This window comes from Peromyscus maniculatus, chromosome 7 (genome assembly GCF_049852395.1).
Source record: "Peromyscus maniculatus bairdii isolate BWxNUB_F1_BW_parent chromosome 7, HU_Pman_BW_mat_3.1, whole genome shotgun sequence".
In the NCBI taxonomy this organism is placed as follows: Eukaryota; Metazoa; Chordata; class Mammalia; order Rodentia; family Cricetidae; genus Peromyscus; species Peromyscus maniculatus.
The window spans coordinates 10,188,102-10,213,734 of NC_134858.1; the positions used below are offsets into that span (position 1 = coordinate 10,188,102).

Sequence of the window (25,633 nt, forward strand, 5' to 3'; positions counted from 1 at the left end):
AGTCTCACAAGTCTCAATAGCTATGAATAATGGTACTTAATAAGCTTTGAACAAAAAAGAAAGTTTTAAATGAAAACATCTTAGGTCTTATAAATTTATTTTTATACCATGCGTGTATACACATAAGTAACTCCAGTTTTATTTTTATTTCTTAAATTAACTTGCTATTACTTCTGTTCACACCATGTAAGAGACAGGAGGGGATCTGTTTTATTAAATATTAAGCAGGCTGAAGTTTGCATATAACTTTGAAATATCTGCAAACAGAAAATGAAGTTCTCACACATTCCCAGTAGTTAACGGGAGATGAGGTTAGAATGGTGTGAAGGCCACATGTTTTAAGAGTAGATTTTCTCCTTAAGTATTAAGAAAGATTATACAGAACATGAATGACTATAACATTAAATCATCTTTGAGGTTGTGTTTGCTTGTTACTAGTTCTATGGTGACTTTAAAGCCATGTGTTGCCTCAGAGCACTTCAGAGCCAACAAATGGAGCAGGGAGAGAGGATCACCCCATCCTGTGTAGTGTGCGTCTGTCTCCTCCTGCAAAATTCTGCCTTTTATCATTTCTCAGGATGACAGAAGATTATTCTCCATGTGGTCTTTTGGTTAAAGTTATCAGGGCATTTTCCTTAATCTTTGGAATGTTCAGTGGCTTAAAGAATGCTTGTAATCCTGCTTGGAGTGTGGTAAAATTGATAGCTTTGTTCATTTTATAAAACCAAATGCCAGTGGTGTTTGTGAGGATTAGATTTTGACAATTCAAGTTAGATGACCACTTTATTATGGAAAAATATCCCATATCTTATTTCTAACCCAGAAACTATATGGAGAGAGCAGCACTGGAGTGACGTCATATGCAGTATCAAGTTTTGGGAATGAGAGGGCAGAAGAAGACACACAGCTATGCAAGGGCTGAGGCTGAGTGAGTTGATTCGAGTGACACATGGCTATGTGATGAGAGTTACTCAAGACCATCCCCAAAACTCATTTCAAAGCCTGTCCCTTTAGCATTTCAAAGACAGAGGATAATATCTGGAAAGGGAGTTTCATTTCTTCTAAATCCAATAACCACAGGATATTAAAGCTAAATAACAGACATATTAAATAATCTACACCAGTGTGTTCTCCACACTGACTGTGCACAGATGTCCTGTGACATCTAACGATGTCACTCACACTGCCAGAAAGTCATTTGCACCTCATTAGGGAATACAAACAAAATTATCTCCAAAAGGGTTTAGATGTCTAAGGTTAGCTGACCCCAGAAGTGAGTTATGAAACAAATACATGTGTATTTATTTTCCTTTATTTCAAATGCTCAGAACACTGTAAGGTGTATTTCACCTCAGAGAAGCATGCTTGGACAATTTCAAGTTTGTAAGTTAGAATGCATGGTGTTTTGTTCAGGAAGTCCAGTTCTTAAAAATTCATTTAGTTCTAGAGTTTCTCCAAAGATGTTTCTTTTCTGGAGGTGCCTTGGGGAATTCTTCCCAACAGCCACTCAGTGCAGACACCTGAGCTGGGCCTTGGTTAAGAATTCAAGTCCTACCATTTGACCATCATCTCGAGTATACGAGGGTCCATGTACAGGGCGTTTTTCTTAAAACTTAAAATTTCCTAGTTCAGTTGAAAAGTGGATGTCTGTGGTACAGTTAGACAAACACCGTCTGGTGTCATTTAATATAAGAATGTATTCTCAGAGGCCTTTTAGAAAATAAGATTTTTTAAAAAATAAAATGCTGAACATTGATGTATTTGCAATGAAACAACATTTTATACATAAGTTTAAAAACTAAAATTTTATCGGTTTGCCTTCCAGGCCAACCAATCTCTCCAGACCAGCTCTGCTGAGCCTCGGAGCAGGGTAGAGCATTCCACACAGCCCTGGGACATATTTCAGGTTATAAAGGCATCAAGAAATCAAAGTTTTAAATGAGAGGGCCGGGATGGGGAAAGCACCTCGCTTTCTGTTTTGGGAGGAAGAGCTCGGGGCAGCATGCTTTGAAGACTGGCATTAAAAAACTGGCATTTGAGACAAAGGGCATAAGAGAGTGAGGGGGCCTGGTGTCCATTCTAAGCCAGAAGAATCCTCGAGGGACGCTCAGGAGAACAGAAGTAAGAGACATTTTCTGGACATCTCCTTTAGTTTGAGATCTCTCGTTAGCTTTTTAACTGTCAGTGTGGATGTCTTTCCTCCTTAAGAAACAGCATATGTTCTCATCTCCATACTGTAGATATCAGTTGCCAAGCACTGCTTCCACGCTCCTATCACTTTCACTCTATTGTATATAGTTTAATTTATGTGTATGGATGTTTTGTCTACATGTATGTCTGTGTACTACACATATTGTCTACAGTGTGCCTGGTGCCTTAGGAGGCCAGAAGAGGCTGCTGGGTCCCCTGTAATTTGAGAAAGGTTGTAGGAAGCTTCAGAGGTATCTATCTACTTGAACTAACCTCTGTTACAGGCCCAACACTGCCCACCAAGGATGCAACATGGACGTTATTTTACCTGTCAAGTATGGCTTTAGTTTTCAATTTTTTAGAGATTTTATTATTTTCATTATGTGTGTGTTTGTGTGTATGTGTGTGTTGCCTGGGTATGTGTACTACATGTATGCCTGGTGCCCACAGAGGCCAGAGAGGGCATACATGATACCTCCTGGGACTAGAGTTACTGACAATTATGAACTGCCATGTGAGTACTGGACATCAAACCCAGGTCCTCTGGAAGAGCATCCAGTGCTCTTAAGCACTAAGCCATCTCTCCAGCCCCCTTATGCTATGATTTTTAACTTGTACCTTCTGTTTACCTAGTTGTAATCATTTTTCCCATATCAATATTTCTTAATTTTGTTTCCATTTTATTCCCTAAGCCCCATTTTATCATGTAGTCGTCTCAGTCTCTTGTATTTTTCTTTTATATTGCTCCACACGAGTCTCAACAATCACTTAACTTGCATGATCTTTTTAATCATAAATATATCATCACTATTTCCTTCTGCTCCTGAGAAGATAGTAGTTCGAGCAAAAGCTGAGGGCAGCCCTCATCCTAAGGAGCCAAAGCTACTTGGATTTTTCTTTCTTGTTTCTCAGTTCACCCTTTCATCTTCCCTAAGAAGACTTTGGTCTTCATTCTGTCTAATGTTGAAAATTTTTGAGCTTACAGATATCTATAGAAAATCCATTGGAGCAGTATAAAAAGTGTTTTATGTTAAGCAGACACATTACTAAGTATCACTCATCTAACATTCTTAGAACAACTAATGCCACATTCGATGTGACAGCCATAATCGGAAGCATGTGGTGTGCTCTGAGTCATTTTCTTTCCTGAGGCTTTATGAGACAAATATTCCTCCTTTTGTGCAGAAGCAGAAACTGAGGCAAAGAGAAGCTGAGGCACTTTGTTGGTACTGTACATGCAATGAACTCAGGCTTAATTTCAGCAGTCAACTACTACATGATCTTAAAAATTCAGTTTAAGTTACAACAGTACATTATGAACTAGACTTTTAAAATCCTTCTGTCTACAGAGCCAGTCCTGTTGGTGGAGGTGTGGTGAGCCAGCCCCAAAGTTGTGAGCATGGGAGAGCAGTCTCCATTATTTATCTATCATGTGGCAGCATGGGCCATGGGTAGGGGAGAGACACCCTCCCCCACCCCACCCTCCAGCCCACCCCTCACGCCCAACCCATAGCCCATCAATGCCTGAGGCTGGTGGGAGAGCTGGTCTTGGCCCTCATCAGTCTTTTTATCCTATATTCCTATATCCCCAGTAATGATGATAAGCATTCATAACCCACCAAGTGACCAAAAACCACCCACACCACCTCTTGGGAATGTGGGCATTGTATTATCTAGACTGATTCCAGTTGTCTGGGGGTGATGGCATCCCCAGGGGATCCTGAGAAAATTGTGATAATGGTCAAGTCATGGGAAAACTAGCTATAACATTTGTTGTCCATTCTCTGTATAATGGGAAAGTGCAAGGTTTATCTGAAGTCCTGGCTAGAATAATCTGTGAGGCTGGACCATCTCATTCAGCAGCCTTGAAGTTTGTTCTGAATGTAGAACTCTGGGGAAACTGCAGCAGAGGCATCTGAAAGGCTGGATCACCTGGGCCACCCATTGTGATTGATATCTTGTCCTCTTCCTCTGAAAACACACAAACATTCAAAGGTTAACATACATGTATGCATTAACACAAGTGTGGACTGTGTATACAAGCCAGCCAAAGATGATTTTTCTTTTATGCTTAAGCAGGTAAAAGACATGTGTCAACTTTATAAGTGTGTTTGGACTATATAATGAAACCTCTATCTATGCCATATGAAACGATGGTATGTAATAGTAATTCATGAGGACTCTGTAACCAACAAGATTTATGATATCTCATCCAGTCTCAGAGTGTTCCCATGTCAAGGGATCAGCATATATGTTACCTGTCTTGTAGTTTTTCTAGGTTTATTTCTTTTTTTTTCAGGGAATCTCCCCCAATCAAATCTGGTCTTTGTTAATTTTGAAGGACTCTACTGCCTTTCATTTCCTGTGGAAAGTTTTTTTTTTAATTAGCATTCTTTTATTCTTGACCTTTCTTTAAGTAAGGCTTGGCAATTGACACCGGTTTAAAAAAGATTTAAGATTCACATGAAGTGGTGTTTCAATCCCTATTTCTACTTTTTAGGATGCCAACCATGTTAGTTATAGTCACAATAAACTGCATGCATTTAAGTTAGCACAAATGAAATAATTCTCAGCCAGGTGATGGTGGCGCATGACTTTAATCCTAGAACTAGGGAGGCAGAGGCAGGCGGATCTCTGTGAGTTCGAGGCCAGCCTGGACCACAGAGTGAGTTCCAGGAAAGGTGCAAAGCTACAGAGAGAAACCCTGTCTCGAAAAAACAAACAAACAAATAAACAAAGAAATAATTCTCCATAGAACCCCAGCTCAAATACCCACTTAATCTTTCATAATTATAATTTTGAGCATCAAATTTTTTAATTCTCTTTTTTAATTAATTAAAAAAATTTTATTTATCTTACATACCGACCACAGTTTACCCTCCCTCCTCTCCTCCTGTTCCCTCCCTCCACCTCCCCTCTACTCCTCCTCCATCATCTCCATTCAGAAAGGGGCAGGCCTCCCATGGGTTTGAATAAAGCATGGCCTATCAAGTTGAAGCAGGACCAGTGCTGGAGAGGATGTGGAGTAAGGAGAACACTCCTCCACTACTGGTGGGAATGCAAACTTGTACAGCCACTTTGGAAATTGGTATGGTGGTTTTTCAGAAAATTGGGAATCAATCTACCTCAAGACCCCACTATACTAATCTTGGGCATATACCAAAGAATGCTCAATCATACCACAAGGACATTTGTTCAACCATGTTCATAGCAGCATTATTCTTAATAGATAGAACCTGGAAACAACCTAGATCCCCTCAACAGAAGAATGGCAAGGAAAATGTGTTACATTTACACAATGGAGTATTACTCAGTTGTAATAAACAATGACATCATGAAATCTGCAGGCAAATGAATGGAACTAGGAAAAAAAGTCATTCTGAGTAAGGTAACCCAGACCCAGAAAGACAAACATGGTATGTACTCAGTCATAAGTGGATACTAGGAGTAAAGTGTAGGATAAGCAACCTACAATCCACAGCCCCAGAAAGTCTAGATAACAAGGAAGGCCCAAAGAAAGATGCATGGATTTCCCGGGGAAGGAGAAATAGAAGAGATCTCCTGAGTAAACTTGGGGTGGGGGGAAGGGGCATGGGGGAATGGACAGAGAAGGAGAGTAATGAAAGAGGTATCTTGATGGACCATGGGGGGCATTTTGAGGCTAGGAAGAAACTTGGCAAGAGGGAAACCCCTAGGAATCCACCAGGTGACTGTGGTGGTAATCTAATTGTACTGAAATGTGATTTTGATTGTATGTTAATAAATAAAGTTGCCCGGGGGTCAGAGCTATTAGAGCCATAGCAAGAGTGTGGCGGTGGTGGCACACGCCTTTAATCCCATAGATCTCTGTGTGTTCAGGGATACAGCCAGCATTGGAGACATATGCCTTTAAGACCTAGGGGGCTGTACATTCAGACAGTGACGAGGCAGTCATGTGTTTGGGTTTACAACCAATGAGAAGGCAGAACAAAATACTATAAATAGACGAACAGACAGGAAATAGGTCTCTTTCGGGAAGCTGGGACACCGCAGGCAGAAGGGTGAGATTTTAGCTCTGAGCTCTGACCTCTCGGCTTTCTCTTTTACATTGTTTCTGTGTTTCTTATTTAATAAGACGGTTGGTTACATCAATAGGTGACCCCACCTAAGACTCATAGCAATAGTGGAGAGGGTGCCTGAATTGGCTATCTTCTATCATCAGATTGGTGACTACCTTAATTGTCATCAGAGAGCCTTTGTCCAGTAACTGATGGGAGCAGATGCAGAGATCCGCAGTCAAGCACAGGGCCAAGCTCTGGGAGTCCTGCCAAAGAAAGGCGGAGGGATTGTATGAGCTGGGGCGGGGGGTCAAGGCCATGATGGGGAAACCCACAGAGACAGCTGACCTAAGCTCATGGGCTCCCATGGACTCTAGCCCAACAGTTAGGGGGCCTGCATGGGCCTAGGCCTTCTGCATTGTGTAGTTTGGTCTGGCTGTGAGGCTCCTAGCAGTGAGATCATGACCTGTCTCTGGCATGCTTAGCTGGCTTTGGGGAACCTGTTCCTCATGCTGGATTACCTTGCCCAGCCTTGAATTCAATTTTAAAGTTAAGACATCCCTAAAGTATCTTGCCTAGTTTAATTCAGCAGTTCCTTTTACAATCCCATGTCTCTCAACTGCTGCCATTTGCTCATCAGCATTCAAAAAATTCAAAGTCAACAAAGCAAGATACAGGATCCAGATGCCCTGTGTATTTCCCATCTTTATATAGCTTATTCTTTTTATATTACTTACTCTTTCTTTAAAGACTTTACTTAATTATCTTTAAACTACTTTTTTTCTATAGCTACCTATACCCATTTTATTTTCTTCCTTAAGCACCTATGCACACTGTAACCTGTTGAAAGGTATTTTTGGTCTGGACCTGGTTTACTATGCACCTGTAGCATTCTCTGACCATGTGAACCAAACATTAAGATGCTTAGACGCAGGTAGGCCTTCCACCCCCTCCTTGAGGACTTAAGAGCCAGGCCTTAAGCCCATGGGCCTGGCCAAGAGCTGCCTTTAACCACCCCAGCTCTAGGAAGTTGGTGTCCACACTGTGGCAGGTGTTTTGACTTAGCTCGCTCTTTCTATTTAGTGTGCCAGCTGCTCAAGTGCTCTGCTGCACTGCAGCGCCTCTTAAAGGAGCCATAGCCTTTGTTGGTTGGTTTGTTTTCAGCTTTCTTAGGCCCAATGTGAAAATTCAGGTCACATGTTAGGTGCCATTTGTGTTGTGGGTAGCCATTCCAGCTTGGATCTGGAAGTTCCAACCCCCATTGAGACAGATCCAAGCTGGAATGGCTACCCACTGCACATTTGTAGTTGGAGTCTTCTTTGTGCTGCCAACCAGCTTTTGAATAAAGACACAGACACTTTTAATTATGAATGCTTAGCCTTTAACAACTAAACTTAACCTGTTTCTACCCTTCTACATTTTGCCTCTGGGCTTCTTATCTTTCCTTCATTCAATATGTCCTGCTTTCCTACTGAAAGACCCGCGGCTGAGATCTTTCTCCGGGAGAGACCCCAAACCCAAGGAACACACCGAAACCACAGATCAGATGCAAAAGCAAGAGGGTTTATTTAGACCAGGTACCTAGGGCGAAGTCTCTTGGAGGACTTGCGCGCCTTCCTAGGGCAAGGGGGACTTTTTATGGGATCCCAGGGGCAGAGGCGCGGTTACAGAAGCAAGAAGCATAGTTACAGGGTCCCTATTGGTTGTTTCAAAGAAGGCCAGGGTGAACTTGGGGTCGTATGTATGTGGCTGATTTGGCCTTGTCCAGGCCAGCTGCTTATTCCTCAAGGCCAGGGGGCCAGCCATAAAATATCCTGATTTGACTTAACTTTTTTTTTTTCAAGGCTGCCGACCACAGTTATCTCTTTTAAGGCTGGATGGCTGGCCATAGCTATCTCTGTCAAGGCCGGGTGGCTGGCTATGGCTGTGAACTCCTGTTTTTCTGATTCCTTTAGAATGGCGTTTTTTAGGCTAAGTTATAGGGGGGGGGCATTTCATTGGCCCAAAGCCCCATGTCCTCATAATGGAGCGGGGGTCTTTCATTCCCCCATTTTTTTTTTGTATCAAATGAAATCTTTTATTTTAGGATGGAGAATAAGGGGTTTGCTCCATCTCTGACTGTCTGAGTCTTTGATATTGTTTGGTTAGGATCAAAGCCTGGGCAACAGAAACCTTATCTTTGATGAATTGCACCAATCTGTTGAGGATGTATGACCCAAACAATAAAATGAGCAGGAGGATGATTAGGGGGCCCATAATGGTGGAGACAAGGGTCGTAAACCATGGTGACCTTTGGAACCATTTTTTAAATCATCTCTGTTGAGCATGGCTACTTGGAGCTGTCTGAATTGGCCGATTTCCATAAGGGCTGCGGTCCTGTATCTACCCCAGTAGCTATTTTGTCCATGGTAATTTTTCCCAGTAACAGGGTCAGCGTCAGGGAAACAGGCTCTCTGGTGATGTTTCTCCTAATGTTAGGAGGACTATTAGGGGGATCAAGGGGACCCCCGGGTGAGTCTTATCTTTAGTGGGTTTGGAGAGCGTTGAACTAGATGTCTCGGTGCCCTCAGCTTCGTCGGGTTCCTTGGCAGCCTTTATATGTGACGCGTGGACCCAAGCCGCTATCTCGTCAACCTCGGCTCTAGGTTCCTGGATTGATGGCGTCGGACCCAGACAGAGTCCCCAATCTTGAATGGGTGAGGCACCACCGGGCGGTTTAGTTGTTCCCGGCAGGCAGGGGTTTTTACACCGTCTTTTGTATCAATTGGAGGGCTAGTGGCAAAAGAGGAGATATCAGAGTAAAGGAAATTTATAATTGGTGGGGGAGCCCCATACATGATTTTAAACGGGGTTAGGCCATGAGGCCCAGGAGTATTTCGGGCTCGGTAAAGGGCTAGGGGGAGTAGGAGCACCCGATCTCTAGTGCCAGTTGCAAGCGTTAATTTGGTTAAAGTTTTCTTAATGGTTTTATTTGTACGTTTTACCTGTCCTGAGCTCTGGGGGCGGTATGTATAATGAAGTTTTTAATCGATCCCCAGTAGCCTGGCCACCTTCTGACTTACCTGGGAGACAAAGGCGGGCCCATTGTCTAACCCCAATATCTGGGGTATTCCATACCTGGAAAAGATGTCATTTAGGAGTTTTTTGGTTACCACGTTAGTGGTCTTTTTTTTTTTTTTTTTGGTAGGCAAGGCCTCTGTCCATCTATGATGTAAGCTTGTCGCTCGGGGCTTTATTTTACCCCCATTTTTTTTGTTAGTTCCTGGTCCTCCAGGCTTTTATCATCTGGAGGGCCTGGATCAGCGCGATCAGCTCTGTCTTTTGGGCCGATGTTCCAGGTGGCAGTGGTGAGATCCAAACTATCTCCGATTCGGTGGTGACGGCTGCTCCGGCCCTCTGTTTTCCTTCTTGGAGGAAGCTGCTCCCATCCGTGAACCAGGCAGTAGGGTTGCGGGGTTGAGGGAGACAACTGGTCTGAACATCATTTGATCTGGGGGCTGCTGGACCAGAGCTTTCACCGCATGGGAGGATAACACAGTTAATGGCTGTCCCAAAGTTAGTTTCCCTGCATCCTTGAGCAAAACAGCAATGGCGGCTACCACGCGCAGACAGGGGGGCGGGCCATCCTGCAGCTACCGGGCTTTTATGGCCCCAGTCTCTGTACCAACATTTTTTTTTGTAAAGCCTGAGTTCTCGTCCACGAACAGTTTAAAGGGCTAGAACTTGTAGGGGGGTCCCTTTGGGTCCTGTCCAGATGCCAGCTGAACCTTTTTTTTGGTGGTCCTTCGATACCTGTGGCCCCCTGGACCAAAGCTGTGCGGTCACTGAGAGAGCCTCCGGTATGGGTCAGGACTGAATGTTGAGCCCCGGTGTCCACTAGGAAGGTCACTGGCTGCCCCCCAATCTTGAGAGTTATCCTAGGCCGGGGGGGGGGGGCTCCTGGCCGTGACCTCCCCAATCCTCCAGATTGAGGACCCTTGGCTTAGGTCTCCGAGACCCTTGAGCTTTTTTTGATCAGTCACGAGCCCAATGTCCTCTCTGTTTACAGTAAGCACACTGGTTTTTGTCAAGCAGTGTTTTTTTTTTTTTTGATTTTTTGTCCTAACTCCCTCTCTGACCTGTCCCTGAGACATTACAGTGGCCAGGACTCTTTTTTTTTTTTTGTTTTTTGTTTTTTTTTCCCTCCGTGTCTCTCTAAGTCTTTTTTTTTTTTAAAAAAAAAAACGCTGCTGGCGTCTTTTCCTGGTAACCTGAGCCGAATCGGTAGGGGGTCTAGAGCCCCTCGGAGACCCGCTAAGAGCAACTGGCGATAGAGACGTAGGTGTTCCCTACCTTCGGGGTCGCCGTTTCCGCTGTAGAAGCTGTTCGGAGGCGCGGCGGGGGCTGCCGGTCCCTCCAGCGCTGTCGGGGGGGCTGTAACACTCGGGACGGGGTGACTCGGCGTCCACGGGTGACGCCGCCCCCGAGTTACCTTCTCCACACCGGGCCGGAGCCGGTCGCGGCACATCGCTGCGGTGGAAATGCGCTCAGCGGCGGCTGGTCGCCGGCCCCGCCCCTGGCCCCGCCTGCGCCGCCGCCATCAGGGATGCTGAAGGCTGACTGTGCCGCTCGGCCGCCCGCTGCGCTACCCACCGCCCCTCCGAGTGAGCGGCTTCGGGGTGCTGTCGGGACCGAGGCCGCCGCCGCCGCCGCAGGCTCCCTGCCACCCGGGTCCCGGCCAGCCGCTTCGGGGGCCGCCGCGCGCCGCCGTAGGGCAGGTCCGAGCCCGAGTAGGCGCGGGTGCGGCCGTTGGCGGCGGGGCCGCTCTGTTTGGCGCCCATGTCCGCGCCGCCCCGGGCCGCGAGCGAGCAAGCAAGCAAGCGAGGCGGGCTGGACGCAGCTCGCGGCTGGCGCTCAAGTGGCTGTGCGGACGCGGTCGCTGCCGGGCTGCCGCGACGGGCCGCTACCGTTCGCTGCCGCGCTCCGCGGCCTCCGCACCGCCTCCTCCCGGGCGGCCGCCGCCATCGCCGCCATCCTCCGGCTCCCCGGCGGCTCCTCCAGAGCGGCAGAACTTGGGGAGAGGAAACGACACGCTGGTGGAGGGGTCGGGAGGAACAGGGAGCGGGAGAGATCCGCCGATCCGGCTTCCTATGACTGTTTCTAGGAGGAGAACGGTTAAACAGAAAACAAAAAACGACAGACCAATACAAATAAGACTAACACTCGCTGCGCGGCTTCGGTTCCAAACCGAAAGCAAAACCAGAAAAACCGTGCCCCAGAGGGGTCTTTAAACTGTGCCCCCAGAGGGGTCTTTAAACCGTGCCCCCAGAGGGGTCTTTAAACCGTGCCCCCAGAGGGGTCTTTAAACCGTGCCCCCAGAGGGGTCTTCAGATTCCCGTGGAACGTCTTCCAGGGTTCCAGTGGCGAAGTCCGGACCTGTCGGTCCCCCCTTTCAGATCCATTGACACAGACAGATTATCAGGCGCAGGCGCGGAGACAAACAAACAACATTTAACATTTAGACAAACAGACAACACTCAGACTGGACAGGGATGACATAAACCAAGGCCGGCCGGCTTACCTCCTGATGGTGGGTCGGTGGTCCCAGGGAGGGGTCTCTATCCCCGTACGGGCCACCAAATGAAAGACCCCCGGCTGAGATCTTCCTCCGGGAGAGACCCCAAACCCAAGGAACACACCGAAACCACAGATCAGATGCAAAAGCAAGAGGGTTTATTTAGACCAGGTACCTGGGGCGAAGTCTCTTGGAGGACTTGCACGCCTTCCTAGGGCAAGGGGGACTTTTTATGGGATCCCAGGGGCAGAGGCGCGGTTACAGAAGCAAGAAGCATAGTTACAGGGTCCCTATTGGTTGTTTCAAAGAAGGCCAGGGTGAACTTGGGGTCGTATGTATGTGGCTGATTTGGCCTTGTCCAGGCCAGCTGCTTATTCCTCAAGGCCAGGGGGCCAGCCATAAAATATCCTGATTTGACTTAACTTTTTTTTTTTCAAGGCCGCCGACCACAGTTATCTCTTTTAAGGCTGGATGGCTGGCCATAGCTATCTCTGTCAAGGCCGGGTGGCTGGCTATGGCTGTGAACTCCTGTTTTTCTGATTCCTTTAGAATGGCGTTTTTAAGGCTAAGTTATAGGGGGGGGGCATTTCATTGGCCCAAAGCCCCATGTCCTCATAATGGAGCGGGGGTCTTTCACTACTTCCTCTGGTCTGGATGGCTGGTCCCTGGCATCTCCCTGGCATTTCTTTTTCTTTCTTTTTTCAAGCCTAACTTCCTCCTCCTACTTACTCTTCCTGCCTGGAAGTCCCATCTATACCTCCTCCCTCATTATTGGCCATTCAGCTTTTTTGCCCTGGCCAGCAGGGCTTCAACAGGTTCTCGACCACCCTAAGGACAGAATGATAGGGACAGGAGACACAAAGGAAATACACCAAGACAAGATTCTGATCAAGGTGTAACTTTATTTTTCTCCAGGAGGATTTATATAGTTCCTGCAGGGTAGTGGGAGCAAGAAGCTGTTATCTGTATAGGGTGGGGCAAGCTAACAGGATGTTTATGTAGGATGTTTACAGGGTAAAAGATCAAGGGCTCTGACTCAATGTCCTGTTGCTAGGCAACCTGACTGTAAGATGATCTAGTTCCCTGTCTTATGGGGGTCTGTATTTTTCCACTAACTAGAGATTCTGTCCTTGTTCCTGACGCTTTTTATCAGACCAATCAGGTGCCTTAAGCAGCAACACATATTTACATAATTAAACAAATGCAACACATCTTTACATAGTTGAACAACTATTCTGCAACATAAACAAATGCAACACATCTTTACACAGTTAAACAAATATTCTGCAACTCACTATCCCTTTGTGCTTAGATACTTTCATGAACATTATCAAATCATATCAGATGTCTTTTAAATTGTGAATTATATCCATCTAGTCATTCATCTCAGTATCTTGTTGGACTCCTATCTCATACCATGGCCTCTTGTACATGCTTGGAAAACATTGGTTGGCAAAGTTGATAGATTGAGGAGCATATTGAGGAGCATATCAATACATAATAACATATTGATTATATTATAAATATAAATAGATAATACAAGGTATAAAAAAGACAAGAGTAAATAAAGGAAATTTGAGTGCAAAGTGCATGTGAAGATTTTAAATGGGATATTCAAGGTAGGCAGGAAGAAGATGATATCTGGTTAGATTTGAGCATTAATACAAGGATGCAATTATTGCTAGCAAAGATATATCAAACTTATTGAATATGGCAAGAGAGACTGAAGCAAAAATAAGCTTTAGATTATTTTGGTTCAATTTTATCTTCAATTTTGAATGTTTCAAACTGATTTCAGCCTTTTGTGAAGATACATGTATTTTTATTAGCATTCATCTCAAAACAGGAACTTCATTTAAGGTCGGGGAGAAATGACTGCTGGTGTATTCTTATTCATTGTCGTGGGTTGGAGCAGACATTCAAAGCAACTCACACCACTAAACGTCATGCACTTTAGGCGGTGAATGTCAGACACTTGGGACAGGTACCAAAGCTTGGCAGTTCATACAACACTCTCCAAGAGATTCAATGACAATATATCAAGATGTAATCTCTTCCAGGACAAATTCATCCTTCCCAATATGCCAGCAATCTTTTATCTACTTTCCAGTGCTTGGAGCAATATATCAAGAAGTCACAAGAAGGTGTGAATGTGAAAGTCACTTTAATGAATCAAAGGAAGACAGCAGCCTGTGTATAGCTGTGGAGTTTAGTAACCGGGATCAAACTGAGACAAATCATTTTTTCAATGAAAAAATGACTATTGCTCATTAAATTACTGTCATAGAGATCACATTACCTGGGAAGGTGAAATGAATGGATTTAAATCCAGAAACAGTTTATGTCTAAAATATGTACACCATAAAAGAGGAAAAGAGTGTGGGGGTAGGTTGTAAGGTGGGAATAAGGTTAACAAGGGGCAGGCGGAGGTAAGGGAAGGAGTACTACAAAAACATGATTTGCTGAAATATGTCATAATGGTGTCTAATTTTGAAAATAATAATATATATATATATATAATATGTATGTTAAGTGGTTCTGTCTTTGAATATTGTTCAACATATTTCTAGGTTCTCATAAAAATAAATAGCCATGGGGATCTTCAGTTAGTTCCAAAACTGTAGCAATACTCAATCTGCTGTCCCTTTTCAGTCTGATCCACATGGTAATGTCTCTCTTAAGGCATCAACGGTGTTAGCAAATTAGACAGTTATATATGTTTAGTGCCAGATACTCAATGCTTTAAATATGTCATTTTACTTCATGCTCACATTTGAACATGTGCATGCTTGTATTTATGTGCACATGATTTGAGTAGATGTGAAGAGATGAAAAAGTCACCAGAAAACTCATTATTTTATGTTATTAATATGTGCTAATTAAAAAAGTTTAAAAATAGTTTGGTGTGGTGACTCATGAATGTTTGCAATCCCAACACTTGGGAGGCTGAGGCCAGAAAGACTGCCATGAATCTGAAACCAGCCTGAGCTACACAGCAAGCTTCTGGCCAGCTTGTGCTACAAAGTTGGACTTTGTCTCAAAACATAAAAAAGAGAAAGAAAAAGAAGGAAGAGAGGAAGACAAAGAAAATGGATATTTTAAAAGAAGGAACATTAGTTGCATTCCCACATTTTCAGAAGGCCCAGAGAGGATAGGAAGTCCAAGTTCATTCTGCACCAAGGACGGTTTAATTCAGAATTCAGGACTGCTACCTCTGTGGAGCCACCTGCTGTGGTGATATTGTGTTCCTCAATCTATCGTGCACCCTAATAAATTTATCTGGGTCAGAGAAAAGAACAGTCACTAGACAAACATAGAGGCCAGAAAATGGTGACACTCACACCATTAATCCTAGCATTCCAAAAGCAGAGGTCCGCCTGGATCTCTGTGAATGCAAGGCCACTTTGGAAACAGCCAGGCTTGGTAACAAGAGCCTTTAATCCCAGGAAGTGATGGCAGAAAGCAGAAAGGTATATAAGGCGTGAAGACCAGAAACTAGAAGCTTTTGGATCATTAAGCTTTTAGGCTTTGGAGCAGCACAGTTCAGCTGGGACCCATTCGGATGAGGACATAGAGGCTTCCAGTCTGAGGAAACAGGATCAGCTGAGGAACTTCAAGGTTAGGAAGCTGTGGCTTATTCTGCTTCTCTGATTTTCCAGCATTCACCCCAATAACTGGCCTTGGGTTTGGTTTTATTAATAAGACTCTTTAATATTCATGCTACATCTGGCGCCCAACATTCATGGTATGAACTCACAAAAAAGCCACTTGCCTGTGGCCTTGCAGGCCCCAGCTCAGACCCGAGGTACCCTCAGCTGGTTGTGATGGCTCATTGGATTTACTGAAGTAGGCAGAGGCAGGAGGATCCGGAGTTTGAGGCTGGCCTAGGATGCTTGCTAAGGAGAAGCTTCGGTCAGGACCGAGCCACAAACGGTGGTGGGACCATGGAGGCAGAGGCTGCTGCTCTGAGTTGCTCGCTCCTTCTCATTGTGTTGGTGACTGCGGTGATGCTGATACCTGAGAGTAGGAGTTTACTGCTGCTTGTTCAGAGAAGAATTGCCAGGACAATCATGTTACAAGAAAGCATCGACAAAGGTCAGTTTGGAAAAGTTTGGCATGACAAATGGTGGGGAGAAATTGCTGTGAAGATTTTCTCTTCTAGGGAAGAAAGTTCGTGGTTCTGAGAGACAGACATTTATCAGACTGTGCTCCAAACCATAGAAGAGGCACAAAAAAAAAAAAAAAATCTGCAGGGAACCATGACCACGCTTAACAGCAACTTTGAAACCTTCAAAAGGATGATTCCACAAGGACTATGGTAAAGCAATTAACACCATGGAAAGATCAACTATGGACTACAAACTACTCAGGATAATTTTGAGATGGCTAGCTGAGATGATCCACCCCGACAGACTACTTGAACAAGGACTTGAAACAAGCCCTGCACTTTCTCATTATACAGCAACTGGACAAATGATACAGGATTTGACAATTAACCCAAAAATTTTCTTTTCAGGATTCCCTAAAGATGTCTTTGCCCCCAGAAAGCAGGAAGTAATTTTAAGAAAACAATGCCCACATTCCCAAGATGTGGAATGGGAGGTTTGAGTTGTTTAATGAGTTATGGATATTGTCATTGTTTATGATGATTGGTTACAAGTTGTTAATTGTTAATGGTCAGGAAAAAAGCTGAACAAGGAGATTAGATTCAGAGTTTTTGTTTACAAAAAATAAGAAAAAGAAAAAAGAGAATATAGATGAGGTAGATCATTGAATCTACTCTGAGAAAAAAGACAAAGAAATAATAGGATAAATGGGTAGATCATTGAATCTACTCTAAAAAGAAAAAGGAGAAGATTGAAAACAAAAGGTAGATTATTGAACCTATTATGAAAAGAAAAAAGAGAGAATATAGATATGATAAGATAAAAAGGGAGATTATTGAATCTACTTTTAAAAAGGAACTACTTGTTTTACATAGGATAAGTAATGAAATTTTTTTTTGTCTGAATTTATCAAATGTTACTGGACTGGACATTGTTAATATATATAAAATAGAGTTTTTCTGTCTGAATCTGTCAAATGTTAATGGACTAGACATTGTTAATGTAATTCTTGACTGTATATATTGTATATACTTATTGGATATAGTTTTTCTTGTATTAGTTATAAGCTTTTTTAATTTTAGACAAAAAAGGGGAAATGTGGTGATATTGTGTTTCCCAATATATCATGCACCCTAATAAATTTATCTGGGGTCAGAGAACAGAACAGTCACTAGACAGACATAGAGGCCAGAAAATGGTGGCACTCACACCATTAATCCTAGCATTCCAAAGGCAGAGATCCGCCTGGATCTCCTTGAATTCAAGGCCACACTGGAAACAGCCAGGCGTGGTAACAAGAGCCTTTAATCCCAGGAAGTAATGGCAGAAAGCAGAAAGGTATATAAGGCATGAAGACCAGAAACTAGAAGCTTTTGGATCATTAAGCTTTTAGGCTTTTGAGCAGCAGTTCAGCTGAGATCTATTTGGATGAGGCCACAGAAGCTTCCAGTCTGAGGAAACAGGATCAGCTGAGGAATTGGCGAGGTGGGGAAGCTGTGGCTTGTTCTGTCTCTCTGATCTTCCAACATTCATCCCAATAACTGACACAGGTTTGTTTTTTTATTAGTAAGACCTTTTAAGATTCGTGCTACAATCTGCTACTCAAGAGAGGCCACTGCAGTCGCTGCTCTTGGCGAGTGTTTCATTTATACTTCATTTGATCATATCAGACTGTTGAAAGAGAGACAGTGTTATCCCAATTTTCTTTATAGACTTCGATTTATGGTATTGTTGTAACTCTGTAGGTTCTGGACAGAGTGTACAGACACTTGGCTATCTTTTGTGTACAAATTTTCCATGTTATATTGTCATAGTTAGCTTTAACTATCAACTTGACAGAGCCTAGACTCACCTGGGAAGAGAGTCTCAGTGAGGAAGTGTCCACATTGGGTTGGCCTGTGGACCTGTCTGTGGAGCATTGGGAGCTCACCAGACTGGAAGTTAGGAATTCCATGAGCTTATTTTGAGATTCCAAAGTGAGTGAATTAGTGTACAGAAAGTAGTTGCTGTAGTAAGAAGCAATGAATTTCACTTACCTAAAAAAGCAAAGAATTTCAACTAGCTGAGATGCCAAGAAAGACAGAAGGAACATGGAAGGAGATCTTAAGGAATTATAAATATCCATCAAAGGCTTAGTGATAAACTACTAATTATAAAAGCTACCCATGGGCTTGGAAAGGATTCAGTGGATAAAGTGCTTGTTGTGGAAGCCTGATGACCTGAGTTCAGATTGCCAGAATCCATATAAAAGCAGGATACAGTAATGTAAGCATCCATGATCCCATTAAACCCACAGAGAGATGGGAGATTGAGCCAGGATACTCGCCATACACTAGCTCAATGGTGACCATCAAGAGACCCTGGGACAAACATATGAAGTCACAAACGCCATATTTCCTCCCTTGCTCAGCATCTTGCTTCATGCATCTTTCTTTCTTTCCTTACTGCTTACTTTCATCATTCAATAATATCATTAATCAGTCCCATCTCCTTAGTGCACCATGTTGTCACTCTGATTTATGGAGAAAAGAATAAACACCACTCAGAGACACAAATCCTAGGACTTAGGTTGTCTTCTTTAGGGAGCATGTTTTTATCTGTGTCTAGGGTATTTATTATGGCTGGGAGCATATGTCTTGCATTGTTGAAGCTGTTATTTGGAATTTGAAGTATCAATTGGATGGTGCTTGTGAAAGCAGAATAGCTGAAGGAATGACCTGAGGTGGATGTAATGCATGGTATCCAGTGTTTTATATATTCTTTCTGAACCTACAGAGGATGAAAGCTGAAATATATTTGCCAGATTTCTTTGAATGTAGGAATATGGATGTGACTTAGTTGCATCAGTTAGAGTCACACATGACCAAGTGAGGCAGGGCACCTCTTTGCTGTTTGGCTCTAACCTTGAAGGTCTGTTTCTCCATCCCCACACTGCAGCTTGTTTATAGAACTGCATCATTTCTCATGGCAGCATCCCAAGTCCCCACTTTGCTCATTTAATCATGTTGTTTGTGTATCTTTTTTTCTATGATTTCTTTCCTTGTCTGGGTCATGCTGTCCTCTGCTGATTCAAACGTTTACATTTTGTATCTGGTTCTTCTGGTGGTAAAAGCCTACCTATGGAAAACACTATGTGAGATTGGAATACTTATTCGAATTTTTTGCTGCTGCAGTCTATAGAACCTGATTATATTAGGTCTTCCTCTCCTGGGGTGGAACATACTTCTTATGCCAGAGTATTAGTGAAATGATGAAGATCCTGTCCAAGAAGAAGCTTTAAGAACTTCCTTTCATTCTGCCATGAGAAAAGTGAACTAGCCATGTCTCATGTCCTTTGTTTAGTGTCTCAGAAAGGCAACGTATAGAGTAGAATCACAGCACATGGGCAGCTGCCAAGTAATTATAGAGAGAAGCTAGCCTTTCCCAGAGGACCCGTTGTGGGATTCAAAGATTGTTATCACAGCGCACTGTAGCAAAGCTGACTGATGTGTTAATTCCTTTCTCACTCCTCAGGCTCAGTCACTGATTTCTATCTCTGTCTCTCTGTCTGTCTATCTCTGTTTATGGATAAACAGAAGAATAGGTAGATAGATATATAGATGATAGAAAGGAAAACAGAAAGATGGATAGATGATAGATAGATAGATAGATAGATAGATAGATAGATAGATAGATGGATAAAGAGTCTCTAGTCTAGGGTTGCCTGTAAATCTTGGTGTAGCTGAGGATTGACTCCTGATCCTCCTGCCTTAACCCCCTGAGCACTGAGGTTATAAGTATGCCCCACCATAAAGGGGTTTTATTCGGTACTGGGGATTGAACCCAGGGCCTCCTGCATGCTAGGCAATCTACACTTGGTCCTAAGATAGATAATCTTCTCATCTTGAGTTATGATATATCCGGGATAAAAAGCATACCCTTGGCCATGTCTCTAAAAATATTTCAGAGATGATTGGATAATGAGAGCTCTGACATAATGTGTGTGACTTAATTCCTTCATGGATTCTTCACATGATGGCATTGTTGGGAGGTAATGGCAAGTAGGAGACGGTCAAGAGTAGGAGCTGGGGGCCCCGTTGGGGAACTAGGTCACTGAGAGAATGCCACTGGGAGTGGGAGGGGCTGTCTTGCCCTGGCACCCTTCCACAGTCCACTTTTTCTGCTTTCTGTCTACTGTGACACAAACAGCTTTATTTTACTTCTTGTCTGCAGCGATGTGATGTGATTGGCATTGCCCTTGGGTTGCCGTGTTATACCTGGTGTTCCTTGTAATTGGTCCAGAAACAACAGAGTTGCCTTTGATGGAATCAAACCTCTGAAAATGTGAGCTAATTCTCCCTTTATTCTGTTTATGTCAGACGTTATGTCATGGAAAAAGAGGTCCAATCACCAAATATTGTATGATAGTACATACATTACATATAATATGTATGATATGTATACATTTTTAAAAAAGAAATGCAGCTTTTCTGTTGAGAATCACTGTTTTCTTTTACTTCATTGAACCTAGTAATATTAGCTGCTCCTAAGCCATTGCCTGGTACTTCTAACATGTTAAGACTCTTGAGTTTTGCTTCTTTTGGTTAGTTTTTTCCTTTGAGATTACGTCTGAGGCATTTTTGGGTTGTGTCTTAGAAACCGTTTTCAGGGACTGGAGAGATGGCTCAGAGGTTAAGAGCACTGACTGCTCTTCCAGAAGTCCTGAGTTCAATTCCCAGCAACCACTTGGTGGTGGCTCACAACCACCTACAATGAGATCTGGTGCCCTCTTCTGGCCTGCAGGCATACATGGAGGCAGAATGTTGTATATATAATACATAAATAAATCTTTTTAAAAAATTGTTTTCAGGGTCTTTGGATTTTGTTCTAATCTTCTAGAAAGTGCTAATGCTTTTGTTTAGGGGGGAGATTAAGTTGCTTAGACATGGACTCTGCCATACTTATGTAGGTAACAAGTTAACTCTTACTCTGCTCTTCAGCAGGAATTGCCTGGAACTCTCCTCCCTTCTGCTCTTCTCCGAGTCACTTGTACTCTGCCTTCCTGTTGTGCACACTCAAGTAGGGCTTAGCCAGAGATTGCAGGAACTGGTACACAGTGTGGTGTTCTCTTTATCTGAAAACTTCCTCACTTTCCAGTTGCCTTTTGATACCGGCTCCTTAGTTCCTCAGGAACTTGAGGAGGTGGAGACTCACTGGGGGAAGTGGGCCACTAGGATTGGGCCTTGCCCTTGATAGCTTTGGCCCCTTTCTTGTCCCATCTTTGCTTCTTGTTCCTCTCAGATGTTGGGTGATGAGGCCCCTCTACAAGCTGTTCCTGTTGCCATGCCTTCCCCACAATAATGGGCTGTGTCCCCTCAAACTATGAGCCAGGTAAATCTTGTCTGCTCTAAGTTGTTTTTTTTCAGGTATTTGATTACAGCAAAAAGCAACTAATATGCTGTGATAAAGCTGAGTATATAAATAAGCACATTAAGAGTGTAATGATAGCTAATCAATCTGGAACAATTTACCATAAATTTGATCTTTCTCATACTCTTGTTTTAGTGCACAACCTTTCTTCTTGAGATGACACATTATGATATAACGTCCCTATGATGAAATGGCGGTGAGTGACAGACATCGTGGTGTAGCAGTGGGCCACTATGTGGGGGTTTCTTGAACACATGGACTGAAGTAGTAATATTACATCAGTCTGTCTGAAAATGGAGATGGCTACTAAGTGACTATGCAGTGATTTGATTCTTATCTTGCTTTCATAGAAAGAAGGGCACACGAGAGTCCATCAGCTAGTCAGGATGATACACCCTTTAAAATGTATTCTTCCTGGAATTTTCCAGGTACTATCTTCAGGATGGCTGAGTGCAGTTGACTCAAAACTATGGAGATATGAGATCCCAGATTTGGGGTAGCTATTGTAGATAATTAAAAGGTTTATGCATGCTTGATGTTCTTAAGGACTGTGTATCTTGAGAGAAGTACACATCCTATCCTTATGCTTTCCCATTCACAGCTCATCATATTACCATCTCAAGACATTTCCTCACTTAGATTTGAAAAATCTAATGAGCATCTTTGACAAGCTGGTGGGTAATACACCTATAGATATAGTGATTTTTGAATGAATGAGTGTCTATAACTTGAAAATGTTGTCAGTTCATGTATGACTGTATTGTGTATATACAAGGACGCATGCATGCTCATGTGCATCGAGGCCTCTCGTGCCTCAGGTGCTTGGTTCTCTGCCGCTGTGATACACACCATGCCAAAAGCATCCTGTAGAGGAAAGGGCTTGTTTGGCTAACACACCATCACAATCCATCATTGAGGGAAGTCAGGAACTATAGAGGAAAGCTGTTTACTGGCTTGCTTTACATGACTTGCTCAGCTTGCTTTCTCATATAGTCTAGACCCTTCTGCCTGGGGATGGTGCTACCCATAGTGGGCTGTGCCTGCTAATAGCAACCATTAATTAAGAAAATGCCAGAGACATGCCCACAGACCAGTCTGATGGGGGATAATTCCTTGAAGTTCTTTTTTTCCCAGGTGACTCTAGTTTGTATCAAGTTGACAGAAACTGACCAGCACACCACCCCTCTTTTTTTGTGAGACCTACTCACTCACTTTTACCTTAACTCCTCAATTTGGATAGGCTGGCTAGCCGGAGAGAACCAGGAATATACCCATCTCTGTCCTCTGGGCAGTGAGATTACAAGCAGGCCACTAAGCTCAGCTTTCTTCCTTCATGTAGGTTCTTAAGGGATGGAGTTCAGGTCTTCATGGCTGCACAGCACTTTCCTGAGCCATCTTCCCAAGCCCTGATGCTAAGTTATTCTTATAAAAATAAATGAGACAACTGAGATTCAGGAAACCTTAGGTTCATTTTTCTTAAGTATGTGACATAACAACCAATGTGTAAGGTAAGGAATGCAGCAATTTAACTTTCACCTGAAATTAAAGTATTCTTTGCTTTTTACTCTTCATCATTCAGGTCAGAAGTAAACCTGGAGTACAGTGGGAAAAGAAACAATAATAGCAACAAATCTATTTACTAAAAGCTTCCTGTGCGATTGACTGCTAAGAAAAACAACCTGTTCTGTGTTTTCAGAGATGACAAACAAACATTCAGATCAAGCTTTAGCGACTCCATAGGATCTCAATGCAGGTTTTTCTGGTTGCAATCTTGAGCCATTTAATAGTGTTCCATAATAATGACTAGAGAGGGCCATGCACAAGTTATTACCCAGGAAGACAGGTTTATAGCAGTCAACACAACACTAAAATGAAATGGGTCTTCCTTTCAAGGGTTCATCCTTCTTCAACATGCATAGTTTGGAAGACACAAGTTGAAAGTATCAAGTGTCCACGAGTCAGGATTTAGAAAGGTTGATAGGGACAGAGAAGCAGTAGATGCTGTCTCTCATGAATTGTGCAGACATTTATGCTTGTCAAAGTGTCTCATTTGACTACTTATCCCATTGGCCTATCAGAGAGATACAATTAAGATTGCTTGAAAAATTAGAGATAAAAATATTTGCTTGCCATCTGCTCTTGCGTGGAAAATGGAAGAGAAAGGCTTTTTTGAGGCTAACTGATGAACCAGCTTGCCTCCATTTTGGGCTTGAAAGCCATTTTACATTAAAGACAAACTAGATTCATTCCTGTTTATGTCTAAATCTGTTTCTCAAGGATTGGGCCATGCCTTACCTGTAACCTTAACTACAACTGGTTCTGCATTGCCTGTTCCACAAAACAGCAACCATACTTTTGTTTCAAAAGGGTTGTTATGACAACTTGCTGTTAAGACTACCTTGCAATCATGCCTTTGTTTCAGGAGGACCAAGCTGTTATACATATATTCTGCTTCTGTAACCCCACCTATTTGCCTGCCAAATCTCCCATTTAGAAACCCCCTATCCCTGAGCTAAAAAAACCTTATCCTCCCCACCTCCAAGGCTAATTTTTTGAACACCATCTTTAGGGAGAGACAACTCCCTATACAAACACAGCTTGTACACAAATAAATTTGCTTTAATTAATTGCTTAATTTGGCTATGATGACTTGGGACAGTGGTTTTTTTCCTTGAATTTGTGGGATTAACATAATCAACCACATATCCATTCATTCATTTGTAACTTTTCTAGTTTACATAGAACACAATCGAGATAGGTTGATCCTGTGGGGATTGTATTTACAAATTGTTAGGGTTTGGATCTGAAATATCTCCCAGAGGCTATGTGCTCTAAAGGCTAGGTTGTCGGCTGACTGTCACTGGGAGGTACTGGGAACTTTAGGAGGAGGGGAGTAATTGGAGTCCCCTTTAAAGGTGGACTGGAACTCTGCCGCTTTCTCTCCCTCTGTTCCTCCTTATCTCCTTTCTGGTCATCCGGAGATGAGCAGATTTTTCTACCATATGTTCCCAGCTAGGATGTTCTCTTTTATCACAGGCAAAAAAAAAAAAAAAAAAAAAAAAAAAAAAAAAAAAAAAAAAAAAATGGAGACTAGTAACCATAAACTGGAATCTTTGAAACCATCAGCCCAAATAAATCTTTCATCAGGCATACTGTCACGGTAATAGAAAGCTAGCGCACAAATTATTTCCTTGGTTCTATAAATTAAGATTTTTCTTTTAAAAAAAATCAAGTAATTGTATTAAAATAAATCTAATTTGCGTCAGCACAATTGTATTTATCCTAGCAAGGGGTTTTTAAAAGATTCTTTTATTTACAGAAATATTTTTCGCATTTCCATATGTATGAGGTGACTAAGGCAGAGTCACAATTAGAAACATTTCTCTAATACTATCTTTCTTGTGTTCTGCGTAACAGAAAGTCATGGGCAGTAACTTTCCCCCTTTACCCAGTTCCTGTCCCCTTATCACATTCCATCTCCACATTCCCTTCCTGCTTTGCAAGGGAATCTGAAGGAGCACGGGATATAGAGAGGTAAGTTTGTCCTCTATTTTAAACACTGCAATCAGCAGTTGGTGTCTAACGCTGCTTGTGATTTTCCAGTTTCTGCCCCATTCTCTTCAACCCTCTCCCTATGCTTTACGGGTTGCTTATCAGCTATAGACACACTCCCAAGCCACACTGACCCATACTCTTGTCACAGGAGACCCGAAAACTCCAGCTCCATTCTCACTCTCCTTTGTATGATGAAAGTGATTTTCAGCGGTTTCCCTCCCATCCCCCACTGGAGCTGTTAGTACCTTCTCCTACCAACCAGTTGTTACTGGTCTGTGATCCTTTAGCTTTCTCTAGTAACAGTTACCATTTATTAAATGTTAGATTGTTTATAGACGTGCACCCATTGGCTACTGTTTGAGTGCGTCTTCAGCAAGCATTGTTTTAGGCATTTTACAATTACTGACTCCCATATTCTGTGAGGCGAGTACACTTGCAGAGAAGGAAGCCCACGTAAATGCAAGATAACTGGAGGCAGTGGAATCTGAGTCCGCCTAGCTTCACTGCTTGCTTTTACACAACGGATTCTCACCTCAAGTATGCTGTGCCTTCTGCTGTCTCTAACCTCATCTTTCAGTCCGCCTGTCCCTTGGTCTCCCCAGGTTTCTTGTCTTCCCCTTTCCCCTCCCCCGCTCATCCCACAGGCTGCCCACGCTCCACCGCTCCCAAGCCTTCACTTCCTTCTGTCTTCTGATAGAAGGGTGTTCCCTTCCTTCTGGAAATTTCCCTCTTAGCTCAAAGTCTCCACCCTGCTCGTCGGCTTCCTCTCCCCACGCCGGCCT

General features: G+C 43.2%; 1 long non-coding RNA gene across 1 annotated transcript; it reads right to left on the reverse strand.

The window, feature by feature from the left end:
• Positions 1–1,291: 1,291 nt before the first annotated feature.
• On the reverse strand, positions 1,292–10,775 carry LOC143274179 (uncharacterized). Its single transcript, XR_013052605.1, has 2 exons — positions 10,560–10,775; positions 1,292–4,161 (listed from the first exon to the last, which is right to left on the reverse strand). It is a non-coding gene; the product is annotated as an uncharacterized LOC143274179 (long non-coding RNA).
• Between the last annotated feature and the right edge of the window lie 14,858 nt (positions 10,776–25,633).